General features: G+C 45.4%; 1 pseudogene; it reads left to right on the top strand.

The window, feature by feature from the left end:
- Positions 1-3,006: 3,006 nt before the first annotated feature.
- LOC132206240 (erythroid membrane-associated protein-like) lies at positions 3,007-12,726 on the top strand (annotated as a pseudogene).
- The last annotated feature ends 1,646 nt before the right edge of the window (positions 12,727-14,372 follow it).

Below are 14,372 nucleotides of genomic sequence, written 5' to 3'. Positions count from 1 at the left end.
TGTCCTTCATTTGCAAACTGAGGCAAATTATTGATCTCATGACTGCCATTTCCGTATGAATTCACCAGCCTCATTCTCCAGGTAACCAGCGCTTACTTCAGGCGCTCTCTTCCCATTAATATGCTTCAGGAAGTTTTTGCTGCTCATTTTTGCATTGTAAGCTAGTTTTCTTTTCACAATGTGCCTTTGCTCTTTTTATGACTTGTAGGAACCCTTTATTATCTTTAAATGTTTCCTACTTTCAGCCTGCCACTGGCCTTTACAATGTGATCTGCCTCAGATTTTGTCTTTGCTTTATCTTCCATTTCCAAGCTTGGTCAGACGTGTATTTTTAAACCAACTATACAAACCTTATTTCTGTCTGCACTAGATGTTTATTTTGGAGGAATTGAACATTCCCCCCAAATATCTGCCACTGTTGATGAACTGTCCTACCTTTTAGTTTTCTTGCCGAGTCTACCATGGTCGCATTTGTTCTCATGCCTGAGTAATTATCTTTGTTTAACTCCAGAACGTGAGTGTGGGATTCCAGTTTCTCGCCCTCCCAAACTGAATTTGAATTTCTAACGTACTACGATGACTCTTCCCTGGAGGACTCTACACTGTGAGATCATTCTTTGATCCCACCTCATTCCACAACACCAAATCCAGATGAGCCTGATCCCTGGATGGTTCAGCAGCATATTGCTCCAAAAAAAGTTCTCGAACACATTCAATGAGCCATCACTTGAGGTTACCCTCGATAATTCGATAAATACTGTCTGAATATATATTAATTTCACTTATGATCATTGCTGTAACTTTCTTACAAGCCAGCAGTATTATTCCTGGTTGCTAGTGTGTCTCACTGTGGGAGTACTGTTTGAATTAAACTGAAGTAAATTGAATTGAATTATCTTCTTTGGGGTTCTATAGATTATTCCCAGGTTGATTTTCGCCACAGGATTTACGATCGGCATTGAGTTCAATACAAAGTTCAAAGAAGACTTGATCCTGCCATCTCACCTCCTCCCCATCTCTTTGCCCTTCCCACAATGTCAACATTCGATGGATCTTCACCCTCTGGTGCAGAGGACCACTTCCTCGCCACGTTCAAAGCCTGTTTCTCCGTCAAAATATTACCTTTTATTTATAATTTCCTCACTTGTGGAAATGTTGATAGAACAAAGACTAGTTCTTTTAAATCATGGTTCTTGAAGTCCTGCAGTGAAATAAATTGGGAAATTGATTAACTGAAAGTGTTCAGCAGGTGTAGGAATATTGAAACTGAAAGTGGGCCTTGTATTAATGGAAGGAGATCCTGGCATTCGAGGGGAACCAGAGGAGGATTACAGAAGTGATCCCAGGAATGAAGGACTTGTCATATGTGGAGCAGTCGAGGGCTCTAGGTCTGTACTCGATGGATTATGGACAGATGAGGAGGCTTCAGATTGAATAATGGGGGACCTAGATCGAGTGGACAAGCAGAAGATGTTTCTACGAGTAGGAGAGATGAGGATTTAAAGGCACAGCTTTTGAGTGAGTGACAAACCTTCAGAACTGGGATGGGAAAGAATTTCTTCAGCCAGAGGATGGTGACTGTGTAGAACTCCTTATTGCAGTGGGTGGTGGACGCCCATTCATTGAGTGTATATCAGACAGAGATAGATATATTCTTGATCAGGAAGGAGATCAAGGGTTATGGGGAGAAGATTCATGATCAGTAAGAAGATCAAGGGTTATGGGGTGAAGCCAGGAGTATAGGGTTGAGGCACGTATCAGCCATGTTCGAACGACAGAGCAGACCCAGTGGGCCAAATAGCTGAATTCTACACATGTATCATATTGTCATATGGTAGTATAAACCAGCCAGGTGGGGCACATACATTGTCATTGCTCTGCTTGTGTATTGAAGACTGAGAGATTCATATCCCTTGATCCCTTTAGCCACAGAGCTGTATCTGCTGACTTCTTGAAAACTTTTCATATTTTGGCTTTAACGAGTTTCTGTGGCAGTGAATTCAATCAGCTCATCATCACTGTCTTGGTCACAAAAAATCTCCCTCATCCCTGTCCTGAAAGTTGCCCCCTTATCCTTAAACTATGACCCCTGATTCTGGACTCCACCAACGTTATAAATGTCCTTCCTGCATCTGATCTCACCGTTCCAGTTCGGATTTTATCAATATCGATACAATTCCCTCTGATTCTACCGAACTTCAGTGACGTAGTGAGAGCTGATTAAATTTCTTCTCATACATCGGCCTTGCCATCCTCAGAATGAAATGGATACACCTTCGCTGCATTCCCTCGAGCAGGAATATCCTGTAGGAAGAGGATATTTTTATTTCTGCTCTCGAACCCTCTCCCTGTAAAGGCCAATCTGCAGTTTTCCTTCTTTACTGCCTGTTGCAGCTGGACACTTTCAGTAACTTGTGCACAGAGACACCCAGGTCTCAGTGAACACCCTCTCTCTCAATTTACAGTCGTTCAAATAATAATCTGCTTTTGTTTATTTGCTCCCAAAGTGGATAACCTCACATTGCCCACATTTTCCTGCTCAGCATGTCCCCACTCACTCAGGCTGTACAAATCACACGGTAACAGCTCTGAATCCTCATCACAGCTCACCCACCCACGCATTGTATCAACTGTAGATATTGAAAATTTACATTTAGTTCCCTCTTCTAAATAATAAACATATATTTTGCACAGCTGGGGCCGTAGAATTGATCTCTATGGCACCTCACCTTTCAGTACAGGGCCCTTTTCTTCCTTCTCTGGAGAAAGGAATGCTCATGATCTCAAAGGCAAGGACGAATTCAACCTCATGGCCACACAGGAATGAGCTGAGTGGCCCTGGTAGAAGCCAAGTCGGGCATAACTGAGCAGCTTATTGCTGAGCAGGCGCTGCTTGATAGCACTGTTGACGACACCTTCCATCACTTTACTGAAGATTGAGAGTTGATTAATGTGGCACTAATTGGCTGGGTTGGATTTGTCCTGCTTTTTATGTACAGGACATAGATGGGGAATTCTCAAAACTGTCAGGTATGTGCCAGTGTTGAAAGCGTACTGGAGCAGCTTGGTGAAGGAAGCAGTAAATTCTGGATAACAAGTCTTCAGTCCGATCGCTGTTATGATGTCAGGGTACATTGCCATTTTGCACAATCCAGGGCTTCTGACCAGTATTTGCTGTCATGTGGTGTGAATTGAATTGCTAAAGTTGCTAAATGTGTTTGAAACATGTTTTTCATTCAACACCTACTCAGACCCAGTCTCGCAGCTATGTCCTTTAAAACATGACCCAGCTTGAACAGTCGGACTGCTTTCACACCACTCTTGATGATGGACATTAAAATCCCGCACCGAGACGACATTTTATTCCATTGCTACTACAGTGCTTCCCCGAAATGTGGCTCAACATGGAGAAGAGTTGATTCATCAAACGAGGGAGGACACTAGGTGGTAACCAGAAAGAGGTTTCCTTACCCATGTTTAACCTTGTTATGATGAGGAATGGCCAAACCCCTCTGACCCTTAAACTAAAACACAAGTCCCAATCTGGTTTGACAGGGCTTGTGTTCCCCTCTGCTAACTACCCATGAAACATCCAGAGAAGCTTGTCTCTCCCCTTGTAATCTATTCAAGGAATGGTTAAAAGAAAGTAGAAAAATCTCTGACATCCACTTTACAAATAACAAGCAACAATTTATTAATTTAACACAACAATGAACAAATTAACAAACTTACTAACAAGCTGATAATTTCTGCTTCTACTGCTAAGTACTTCCCAACTGGTCTAAATGTTACTGGAATGTTGTTTAAATAAGGACGAGTCCCACTAATGTAAGCCCAATTAATAAGAAACAATAAATTATAACTTCATCTCTCCAAGTTTGCACAGATTGTCTTCTGGAATATTCTGTAATCTCCAATCTCTTCACAAACACCTTTCTTCCACTAATTCCTCTGACAGGGATGTTTTACCTCTACGATTTCTTCAAAGAGGGCTTTGCTTTAACATACCGTGGTGCCTGTAATGAATTCAATGGGCTTTCTCTGAGAGCTGAATGGTGTTAACTCTGGCAGGTGGCAGTGTTTCTCTTTCAGAGGGCAGTGGGCTGTCTCCGATTTTTCAAATGATCTCGTCTTCTTTACCCGTAATTACAGAATCACATTGTTATAATATAATTGGTTTCAGGTTGCCAACACCATCAGTTTTTAAGTTCAATTGGCTTTAATTCACTGCGTTTAGTTATAAATGAATTGGCGAAGTTCCAACTGATTGGCACAACATCAAAACAAGATTTCTAGTTTTGCCTGTCACCCGTGAGGCTTTTTCGATTCTGTCAATTTTTGATGCTCTCTGACAACTTCAGCTGCTGCTCACAGCCATACAATTTTTAAAAAATTTCTAAGGACAGGTAAAGCACAACTCTCTGAAAGGAACGACACAATTTAGCTTCCTTCCTTTCACTCAACAATTACTCTGCCCAACTTTGTACCAACAGAAGCCGCAAGACTTCATGGGAGGCAGAATTATTGTTGAGGACTCAAAGGGCAACTCCATCTCAATTGTAAACACCACGGCGCTGTCATTTCTATTGGGCCTGTGCTGCTGGTGGGAAAAGACATATCCAGGGATGGTGATGGTGGTGTCTGGGACATTGTCTGGAATCTATGGTTCCATAAGTATGATTATGTCAGGCTGTCGCTTAACTAGCGTGTAAGACAGCTCTCCCCGTGTTGTGAGAATTCCCAGATGTTATTAAGGAGGACTTTTCAGGGTTGACAGGGCTGTTTCAATCATTGTCTTTTCCAGTGTCTTGGTCAATGTCAGATCTTCCTTCTGGTTTCATTCCTTTGTTGAGACTTTGCAGTGTTTGATGCAACTGAGTACCTTGTTCAGCCATTTCACAGTGTAAGTGAGATTCAAACTGATCTGGAGTCATGTGTAGGTGGACCAGTTGATGATGATAGATTTCTGTCCCTGAAGAACATGAATGACCAGATGGGTTTTGCTGATACTTGACACTGGTGGCACGGTTAAACTGAATTCAAAATCACCATCTGACAAGGCAGGAGTCAAATCGGTTCCCCGGAACATTAGCCTTCCATTCCTCTGATGCTGCTTGGCCAGCTGTGTTCATCCAGCTATACACCTTGTTATCTCATTAGCTGAACTTCTGTATTAATAGTCTCGCGATAATACTACGAGGCCATCACACTCAAGCTTGGGAGAAATTCTGTCAAGGCACAATGGAGAAAGCTCCCAGTCCAAGATCCTTCAGCCATTAGATACAGAGGGGCAAAAAGCTGACATTTGACTCAAGCTGTGTGTTTGGTGTGTCATGAAATCTGCAAATAAGAAGTATTTATAAATTGATAGAGTTACAGATTACTGAAAAATCTAATTAGTTTTTCATTTTATCTCTTTTCAAATTGGAGCACTTGTATTTGCACTGCAGCTATGCTGGGTTCAGGACAGATGTTAGCTTTCTTCTGAGCTGTGTTCTAGCTGTCTTTAGGCTTCATTGTTGACTCCAATGTTGAAGTTTCTTTTTGTTGAGATGTTTTTTTCCACTGAACCCACCTTCTCTCCCCATGTAACTGCTGCCCATCCAACTTTCCTTCCTGCTTTCCATCTAAGATCATTTGGTCGATGGATCTCTCATTTCATGCTCCGCAACTCTCTTCGGAGATTTAATAAACTGCATCTCAAAATAGCCAGCCTGGATCCCTCTGTATTTAGAGGTGTTCCCTGACTTTACTTTCTTTGACAGAGACCATTAATGTGTGATCGCTTCTGAAATCCATCTACATTTCCATCATTGTAAGCTTGAACAACACCAACTGGATCTGAATGTGGGGTATGGGTGTTACTGGCTCAGCCAGGATTTGTTCCCCATCGCCAGTTGTCCTCGAAAAGATGAAATGACATGTTTCATTAAAGTCACTGAGCCCACAGATGATGGCCTGACTGGCCTCTATCTGCACTGTAGCCTTCCATGATTCATGGTGAGCTTATAGTGACATTGTAAATTTTTAAAGGACCATGATAGTCCCTCAAACAGACTTGATCTGCTCATATTGGGGCTGTTTTCAGTCTTCAGAGATTGCAATGCCCTGACACCCAAGCCCTGAAGCCCCTGGATTTCTGGACATGGATGTAGTGGCAGTGAAAAGTTGAGCTCATTGATTTTCAATGTGGAGGTGGGAGGGGCAGCACTGTTTCTCTCAGACCCTCAGCCCTCCTTTCTGCTGCTGTGTGACGCAGTGACTCCTTCCCCCTGCAACCTGGTTCCTTCACTCTCCTCCCCATCAGTGCGATCTCCCTGTTCCAGAAGTTCTCTTTTCCCCCAACAGAATCCCTCACATTTTAGCTTTCTTTACACACATTACAGTGTGCAGCTGTACACAGTCAGATTGTGTTACAGTTACACCTGCCACCTGCCCAAAGGGAATATCATGACATGAACACGCTGCTGAGAGGGAACGCTAATTCCCACCCACACTCTCCACCCATTCTCTCCTCACTCCCTCTCTCTCAGACTCCTCAACTCTGTCCCAGCTGATTCCTCCTCCTTTCCTCTGCATCCCCAATCCCTCGCCTCCTCAATCTCTCCCTGTCCCCTGCTTTCTCTCCTCCTCCTTGTTTCTCTTCCCCTGCCCTAAAGCTGATCTCCCTCGCACACTTTCACTCATCTCTTTGCCCTCATTCTCTGGCTACACTTGCTACTTTCTCCCTATCCTGTCTCGTACAATTCCACCTCTCTCCCACTTTCTGAAATATTATCCTCCCTTTGCCAATTCCCCTCATTCCCATTGTTTCTTCCACTCTGTCACTCTCGCACCCTCCCTACCCACCAGGCCACTCCCATCCTGCACAGGTACCCTCATTCGGCCGTTTCCCTATCCTAATGTACCCTTCTCTGTTCTAGTTTATTTTTCCCCATTACCTTCCCTCCACTTTATACCCAAGCTCTCTGTCTTTCACACTTCCATGCCCTCCTGCCTTCCTCCGATCCGCTCTCCTTCCTGCTGCCTCCCCTCACAATCACCAATTCTGGTCAAAAGGATTGAGGGATGTTTCCCAATGGATGGAGTTGGTCACAATGTGCCTGGTTGGTGAGGGATGGGGTGAACCTATGGGGATTGGGAAGATGGAGCAAAGCTATGACAATGCCTGAGGAGGGGGCAGCACAGACAGAAGACCTGCCCTGGTCCTGATGCCGCCTCCTGCCAGCTCCAACCCCCAGACTCACGAGGCCAAGAAGCTGCTTGACTCACTCGCTCCTCCAACCTCACCCTCAGACACCCTAGCCTTTGGTCCCTCTTGCCTCTCATTTAACTCCTGACTCACTTAACTTTTGCTCCCAATCACTGCGCATTGTTGACTTTTTCAGTTCGCTATCAATCACAACACCCTTTGTTTTACTCCTGTTCGTGTTTCTCTCTCACTCTGTCCTCATATGCTGTCTGTCCCATTCCTCTCACTCTCCTCTCCCCTTGCATCCTTTCTTTTCACTTCCCATTACTGTCCCTCACTCGCACTCTCACCCTCAGCTTCATGCTGCCTCCACCCCTCTCTGTCCACCACCCCACAGTCCAATCTTATTTCTCTTCACTGTCTCTCAACCTGTCTCTGCTATTCCCTCAAATTTTCCTCTCTGTCACTTCCCACTTCTGCGTCTCCATTTTTTTCACCTCACTTATGAATAATCTCATACTCACCCCCTCACAGTCTACATTACCAACTCCCCATCATCATATTTATTCCCACTTTCCCTGGGTCGCCTGTCTAATCTGGCTATCAATGCACCAAGGCAATTCACAACAACACAACTTACCCTAAAATATAATTTTAAAAAACTACAGATGCTGGAAATCTACAGGAGAAACAATTATTGCCATTTCAACTCAGCCGGTCTGGCAGCATCAGGGGATGAGAAAGCTGACTTACCATTTGTCGTCCAGTTGCCAGACAAGGTGCCACAGATGGTGAAGAGGGCTGTTGACAGGAAAGCAGTAAATAACCAAGAAGGACAGAGAACAGAGGGAGGAGCAACAGTTAAACAGACAAAGGGGTGGCTAAGGAGGCTGAAAAGCTGCTAATGGGGACCATAAGAAGGTGGAAATGGGTTGGCTGTGCTAAAAGTAGCCCATGTCATGGCAGACCTTGGGCTGTGGTAATGGGTGAAAAACATTGGAGAAGGTATTGAGACCATGAATTTATTGAACTCGATACTTATTCCTGAAGGCCAGAGCCCCTAAAGGTGCAATGGAGGCCATATGGGGAGAACTTTACAAAAATGAGGCAATGATATTGTTGGAGTGTGTGATGGGTCCAGCTCAGTCTGAGAGAGATAAAGGGCTGATGTATCGGAAAAAATCTCAGAAAAGCGTAAACATAATAGGGTAATAATATCAGGGGAATTCAAACTCCCCGTTATGAACAGTAACAGGCAGAGTATGAAAGGCTCAGACAGGACAGACTTCTTAAAGCTTCTCCACATGACCTTTTTAAGGAAGTACATACAAATTCCAACAGGAGACAGCGTTGAACTGGAATGGCTCAGAGTCACCAAAATGTTGCCTGGCTGAAGCCTTTTACCCCTGAAGACACACTCAATAGACTGGGGTTGTTTTCATTGAGGCAGAGAAGTTTGAGGGTTGAGTCTGATGAAGCTGTACAAAATTATGAGAAGTATGATTTGTGTAAATAGGAGGGTGCCTCTTCCCTTCGTCGAAAGGTCAATAAACGAGGGACATCAATTTAATGGAAGGAGCAAGAGTTTTAGAGGGGAATTAAGCATAATATTTTTCAACCAGACGGCAGTGAGTGTCCTGAATTCAATGCCTGAAAAGAGACAGAAACTGTTACAACCCTTAAGAAGTTATTTGTCTTTCTTAATGAAAAACAGTCATGATCCATGGGTTAAAGTCATCTCCAGCCTTTTCTCTGTCTTTGTGTTTCTCTCTCGGATTACAGAGCAACATCTCAAGCGAATGCAACTTCACTTTACTTTCAGTTTCTGACTCAGGAAGTGAATTCACCTCTTCTCTCGATAACTAAAGGATTTTGTTTTTACTTTTATGTTCAACTTATCTGGAGATAAAGGTTAACATCCCACTGGACTTCTTACTGACTCATAATTGCTGCAGACTGGGCAGGCAATGGCCTCGTGGTATTATTGCTGGACAGTAATCCAGAGACCCAGGTAATGTCCTGGGGATTTACGTTTGAATCCTGCTGCAGCAGAAAATAATCTGCAACTAAGATTCTAATGATGACCATGAATCCATGTTTAATTGTGGGGAAATCTGGTTCAGTGATGCCTCTCAGGGAAGGAAATTGCCATCCTGACGCGGTCTGTCCTACATGTGACTCCAGGCCCACAGCAATGTGATTGACTCTTATCTGCCATCTGGGCAAAAAGTGCAGGCCTTGCGGCCCACATCATGTGAACAAATAAAAGAACCGAACATATTTTCACCTCACAATTCTGCAGTTTATTTTTGTTGAAATAATGCTTTGTTTCTACAATTCTTCCTTGTGCAGACTCCCTTTTCCCTCACAATACTCCTGAGTCATACTATCATCTCCCCTAGTTTTTCACTCCACAAACTTCCAACCACCATCCTGAATTCTCCTGTCCACTCTCCCTTGCCTCCCCTCTATCTCCCTCTCTCATCTCTTCTTCTGGTTCACCCTCACTCACTCCCTCCAGTGAAACAATCCCTTCGCATAATGCCCCGTTCTCTCAGAGTTCCCCTTCATTTACTCCTGTTCCTCACACTCACCTTCTCTGACCGCACCCCGCCATTGTCCCTCCACTTCCCTTTCACCCTCCATCATCACTCACACTTCCCCTGTGACTCTCTTACCTCACACTACACCCCCAGTCGACTCCAGCATCAAAACATCACTCTCCCAGCCACCATGTCCTGATACCCACCCGCTCTTAATCTCTCCTCTCACTCACATTTCCGCCTCAGTTTCTATTCTAACTCATTCTCCTATCTCTCTCCCTCCACAGTGCAAATCCCTGTAACTCACACACTCCCCGACTGTCCGCAACCCTTCAGTCACTCACACACTCTTGGTCTTCTCCCACGTATCGCCCTTTCACTGTCTCCTACCCTCTGCTTGATTCTCCTCCTCCCAGTCATGGCCTTCACCTCCACTTCCCTTCCCCTCTCCCTTACCCCATGCCTCTGCCTTCCACCACACTCAGCCTCTTTAATCACCACATCACTCTTTCCTCCAAAGTCTTTGTCTCTATCCCTCACTATATTCTCCCCTTTGGACACGAAGCAGGGCCTCCTCCCCTCACCTTCCCTCCCCATCGCTCTTCCATGGACCTCCTTCTCTACCTCTCATTCCCTCCTGCTCTTGCCAGCTCCCTCCTGCCACTTCCATCTTTGATCACACATTCAGTCCTATTCTCCACATCCACCCCCAGCCTCTCCTACCCCTCTCTTCCCTCCTCCTCCCTTTCCACGCATGATTCCATCTCACGCATGTTCCCCTCCAGAGACTTCCCATCCCAATCCTTTTCACGTCAACTCATTCTCCTCTTGGGTTGTCCCTGCCACATACTGTCCCTCAGCTAGACAGAGCATGGCCTTCTGCGTCCATCTCCAACTCTGACCCGACTCACCTATACACTCCTCACATCCACCCATTCCTCTCGATTGTTCATCAGTCAGTCCTCAATCACCTTGATTGTCCTCCTGCCAAAATTCACTCTCTCCTCTCCTTTGCTGTCCAATCTTTACTCCTTGTCACTCCACCTACCCCTTACTCTCTTGTTGCTCATACTCTCCAATCGAACCTCCCCATCAGTGCTTCTCTCTCCTTCCTGATCTCCCCATCCCGTACAATCTCAAACCATTCTGTCCTCCCTGCTTACTTCTAAAATCTTCTCAGCTCACTCTCCCTCACTGTCCCCTCCAGCAAGCTTCCCAATCTGGTCACTCTCCCCTCAACCTTGCTCTGCTCTTGCCCTGTGCAGTGCACTGTCCCTCAGTCCCATCTAATGTGTGCCCTCCCCTCATGCTCTCATTCTGTACTTTGACCTGCAGTCCCCGACCCAACCACAAACGGTCCCCTCCCTTCACAAAACCTCCACACCCTTTCCCAAAACCTTCCTCAGCTTCCGCTCATCCGTCTTCCATCACGTCGCCCTTTTCTTCATTCTGAAGGTAGAAACTTCTCCGCATTTCCCCGGACTCTCCACCATGCTCCCCTCCACTTTCCCTAAACCTTCCTTACAAATCCAAACCCGCTGTAACGCTCTGTCAATCTCCCCATTGCCTTGCTGCTGATTGCTCCTGCCTCCCCTCACTGGCTCAATTCTCACCCACTCACATCACCTCACTCTCCCCTTCCTATTACCTTTGAGCCAGTTCTGTATACAAATGGCTAGTCCTCCCTGTATTCTATGTGTTTCAGTTTGCCCTCCACAGTGCACTCCCCCTTGACCTTACCATCACACTTTTCATCACCCCAATTCCCCGTTCTTCTCCTCACTCCTCCTGGATCTTCAGATGATGTTCCTCTCCCCAACCTGATCTTTCCTCCTTGACACTCAGTTTAGCCCTTCCCACCACTCTCATCAGAGCACTCAAATCTCCCATTGTTCAGCCCCCTCTGACAACCCCCTAGTTGTTCACACCTCTCTCTCTCAAACTGCTCTTTTGTTCTCTCCTCGTCTCTCTCACACACCTCCTCATTCTTCACCCTTTTCCCTCAATCCACATCCCTCCACCCGATCTCACATCTCCTCACAATCCCACACTCTGTAACCTTTCATTCCTTGTCTCCCCTTCCTCTCCGTCTCTCCTCCATCTGCTCTTCCCTTGCACTTCATATCCTTACCCACTCCCCTCTAAATGAGGCCTCACACCTCCTCCCCATCAGTCTCTCTCCCTAGTCCTCCACCTTCCCAATCCTTACTCCTCATTCCTCCTCTCTCATCCCTTACTGCACTGACCCCGACTCACTGCCCTTTCCCTGACTCTCTCTGTCTCCTTCACACCCTCCCTTTCCTGCTCTCACCTCAGCCATCGCCCTCCATCGCTCAGGCCCTCACTCCCTGCTCCCCTCCGTTCCCCTCTCCCTCCCTCCCTCCCTCTCACTGACGGTGTTATTTGATCTCTCCCCCAGCTCCAGCCTCTCTGACTCTGGACCCGAACACAGCGCATCCCCGGCTCATCCTGTCTGAGGACCGGATCAGTGTGAGGCTCGGAGACAAACCACAGCCGCTCCCTGACTCCCCGGAGAGATTTGATCCCTGGCTCAGTGTCCTGGGGTCAGAGGGATTCACATCAGGGAGACATTACTGGGAGGTGGAGGTGGGGGTGAAGACCGAGTGGAGCCTGGGAGTGGCCCGGGAGTCTGTGGAGAGGAAAGGGGGGATCCACTAGGAGGAGGAGACCGGATTCTGGATTTTGGCGCTGATTCCCGGAAAAGGTTATTTTGCCTCCACCTCCCCCTCAGTGACCCCCTTCTCCCCGAGTGGGAATCCCCGGAAGATCGGGGTTTTCCTGGACTATGAGGTTGGACAGGTGTCATTTTACAAGGCGGACACCATGTCCCATCTCCACACTTTCACCCACACTTTCACTGACAGGATCTTTCCCTTCTTCAGTCCGGGGTGGAATATTGACGGGAATAACTCCGCCCCGCTGTCAATCTGCGGGATTAAAGGACACACTGATCCATCACATAATCCCTGAGGCTGTGAGCTGCAGAAACCCGGGAACCTTCAACCTGTAATGTTGCTCCACAGGCGGTGTTGGAGATGAATGTCAGTGGTTCCCAAACTGGGCTCAGTGGTGTCTTTCCAGGGAGACACCAAACCATTTCAGTGCAGGGTCAGTGGTGTCTTCACAGGGGGTCTGTGTTCGATCACAACAAAAATTTCAGACTGATTTTCTTCAGACTTTCATGATACTGCAGTAATGTGTGTCCCATACATGATTTAAAAACGTTGAGAAACTGGACTTCGTTTGTTCAGATCTGTTCATAATGCCTGAAATGTCGCCGCTTTGTTGCAAAACTGGAGGGATGGAAACTCATTTGTCTGTGGTGAGGAATTTTACATTAGATTGGAAATTATCATGGAATTATTTTAAAAATGTACATGGGGTTAGACTCTTGTAAGTCCTGATTTGCATCCTGTCAGATTTGAAAGTGGTTGGTGAGCTGATTGGTTGTGGAATTCATGATCAGATAATAAATAATAATTTTGGAAACAGTTTGATTAGCGCACACTGCAGTGCAGGTGGAATCACAGTTATCATATATCATTGAATTATTTCTATCTCTTCATTATCTACTGTGAAATTATTCTTCAGTCAGATCAATGAAAATGTCTGTTTTATAAAGATCATTTGCACTCTACTCTCGTAGAGTATTCAGACTGGGCAATATTTTATATAACTTTAAATTATATTGGAGCACAGGAGAACATTTGAAAATTGTTTCTTCTATCAACAATTTCTGAGGTTTACTGAATCGAACGCAAGGTTTCCAAAAAATAAAGCTTTTGCATCAATCAACCCAAGAAGCATAGTGTAAACTTGTTGTTGATTTACAAATTTCTCCAGAATATGTGTCCTTACTGCTTCCCTTTCAAACTCATCTAGATTGTTCCAAAAATCACTTCTTGTTTCCAATGGACTATTTGCTGCTTCTGAATGCGACATAGTTTGCTCTGAAGGTTCAGTCAGAGCCGCCATTCTATGGGCATGAAGTGGGTCATGGGAATATCCTTTATTCATTCACAGGATAGGGCATCGCTGGCTCGACAACATTTATTGCCCATGTTTAATTGCTCAGAAGGCAGTTAAGAATCACCAGATTGCAGTGGGTCTGGAGTCACATGTTGGCCAAATCAAGTAAGGTTTGGAAGTTTCCTTCCCCAAAGGACATTAGTGAACCAGATAGCTTTTTCCTAACAATCAACAATAGATTCATCGTCATCACTAAATCCTTAATTCCAGATATTTATTGAATTGAAATTAAATGATGGAAGACAGTTGTCAATGATGGAGGTCAGTTGTCTGATTTCCAGGGCAAAGCCTCTGATGTTCTGCAAATGATAAATAATCAGAAACAGTGAAAGGAAAAGGTTAAAAGGTGGTGGAGCAATAAACTCAAAATGTTATGAAAAGACACTGAGAGGTTTCTGTCGAGCTGGCAGCCATCAAGAGGAGCAATACCTGGATGTGCACTCTTTGACAGATTGATGCCTTGACTGAGAAACAGCCCCTCAAGCCAGGCAACGACCGAGGAACAGCTCCCAGCTTGAGCACTGATTATGAAACGTTAGAATTATTGAGTTGTGGGTTATACAGCATGGAAACAGGCCTTTTAGTAC

This window comes from Stegostoma tigrinum, chromosome 34 (assembly GCF_030684315.1).
Source record: "Stegostoma tigrinum isolate sSteTig4 chromosome 34, sSteTig4.hap1, whole genome shotgun sequence".
Lineage (NCBI taxonomy): Eukaryota > Metazoa > Chordata > Chondrichthyes > Orectolobiformes > Stegostomatidae > Stegostoma > Stegostoma tigrinum.
The sequence above is the reverse complement of the archived record's forward strand: the minus strand, read 5'-3'. Positions and strand labels throughout refer to the sequence as shown.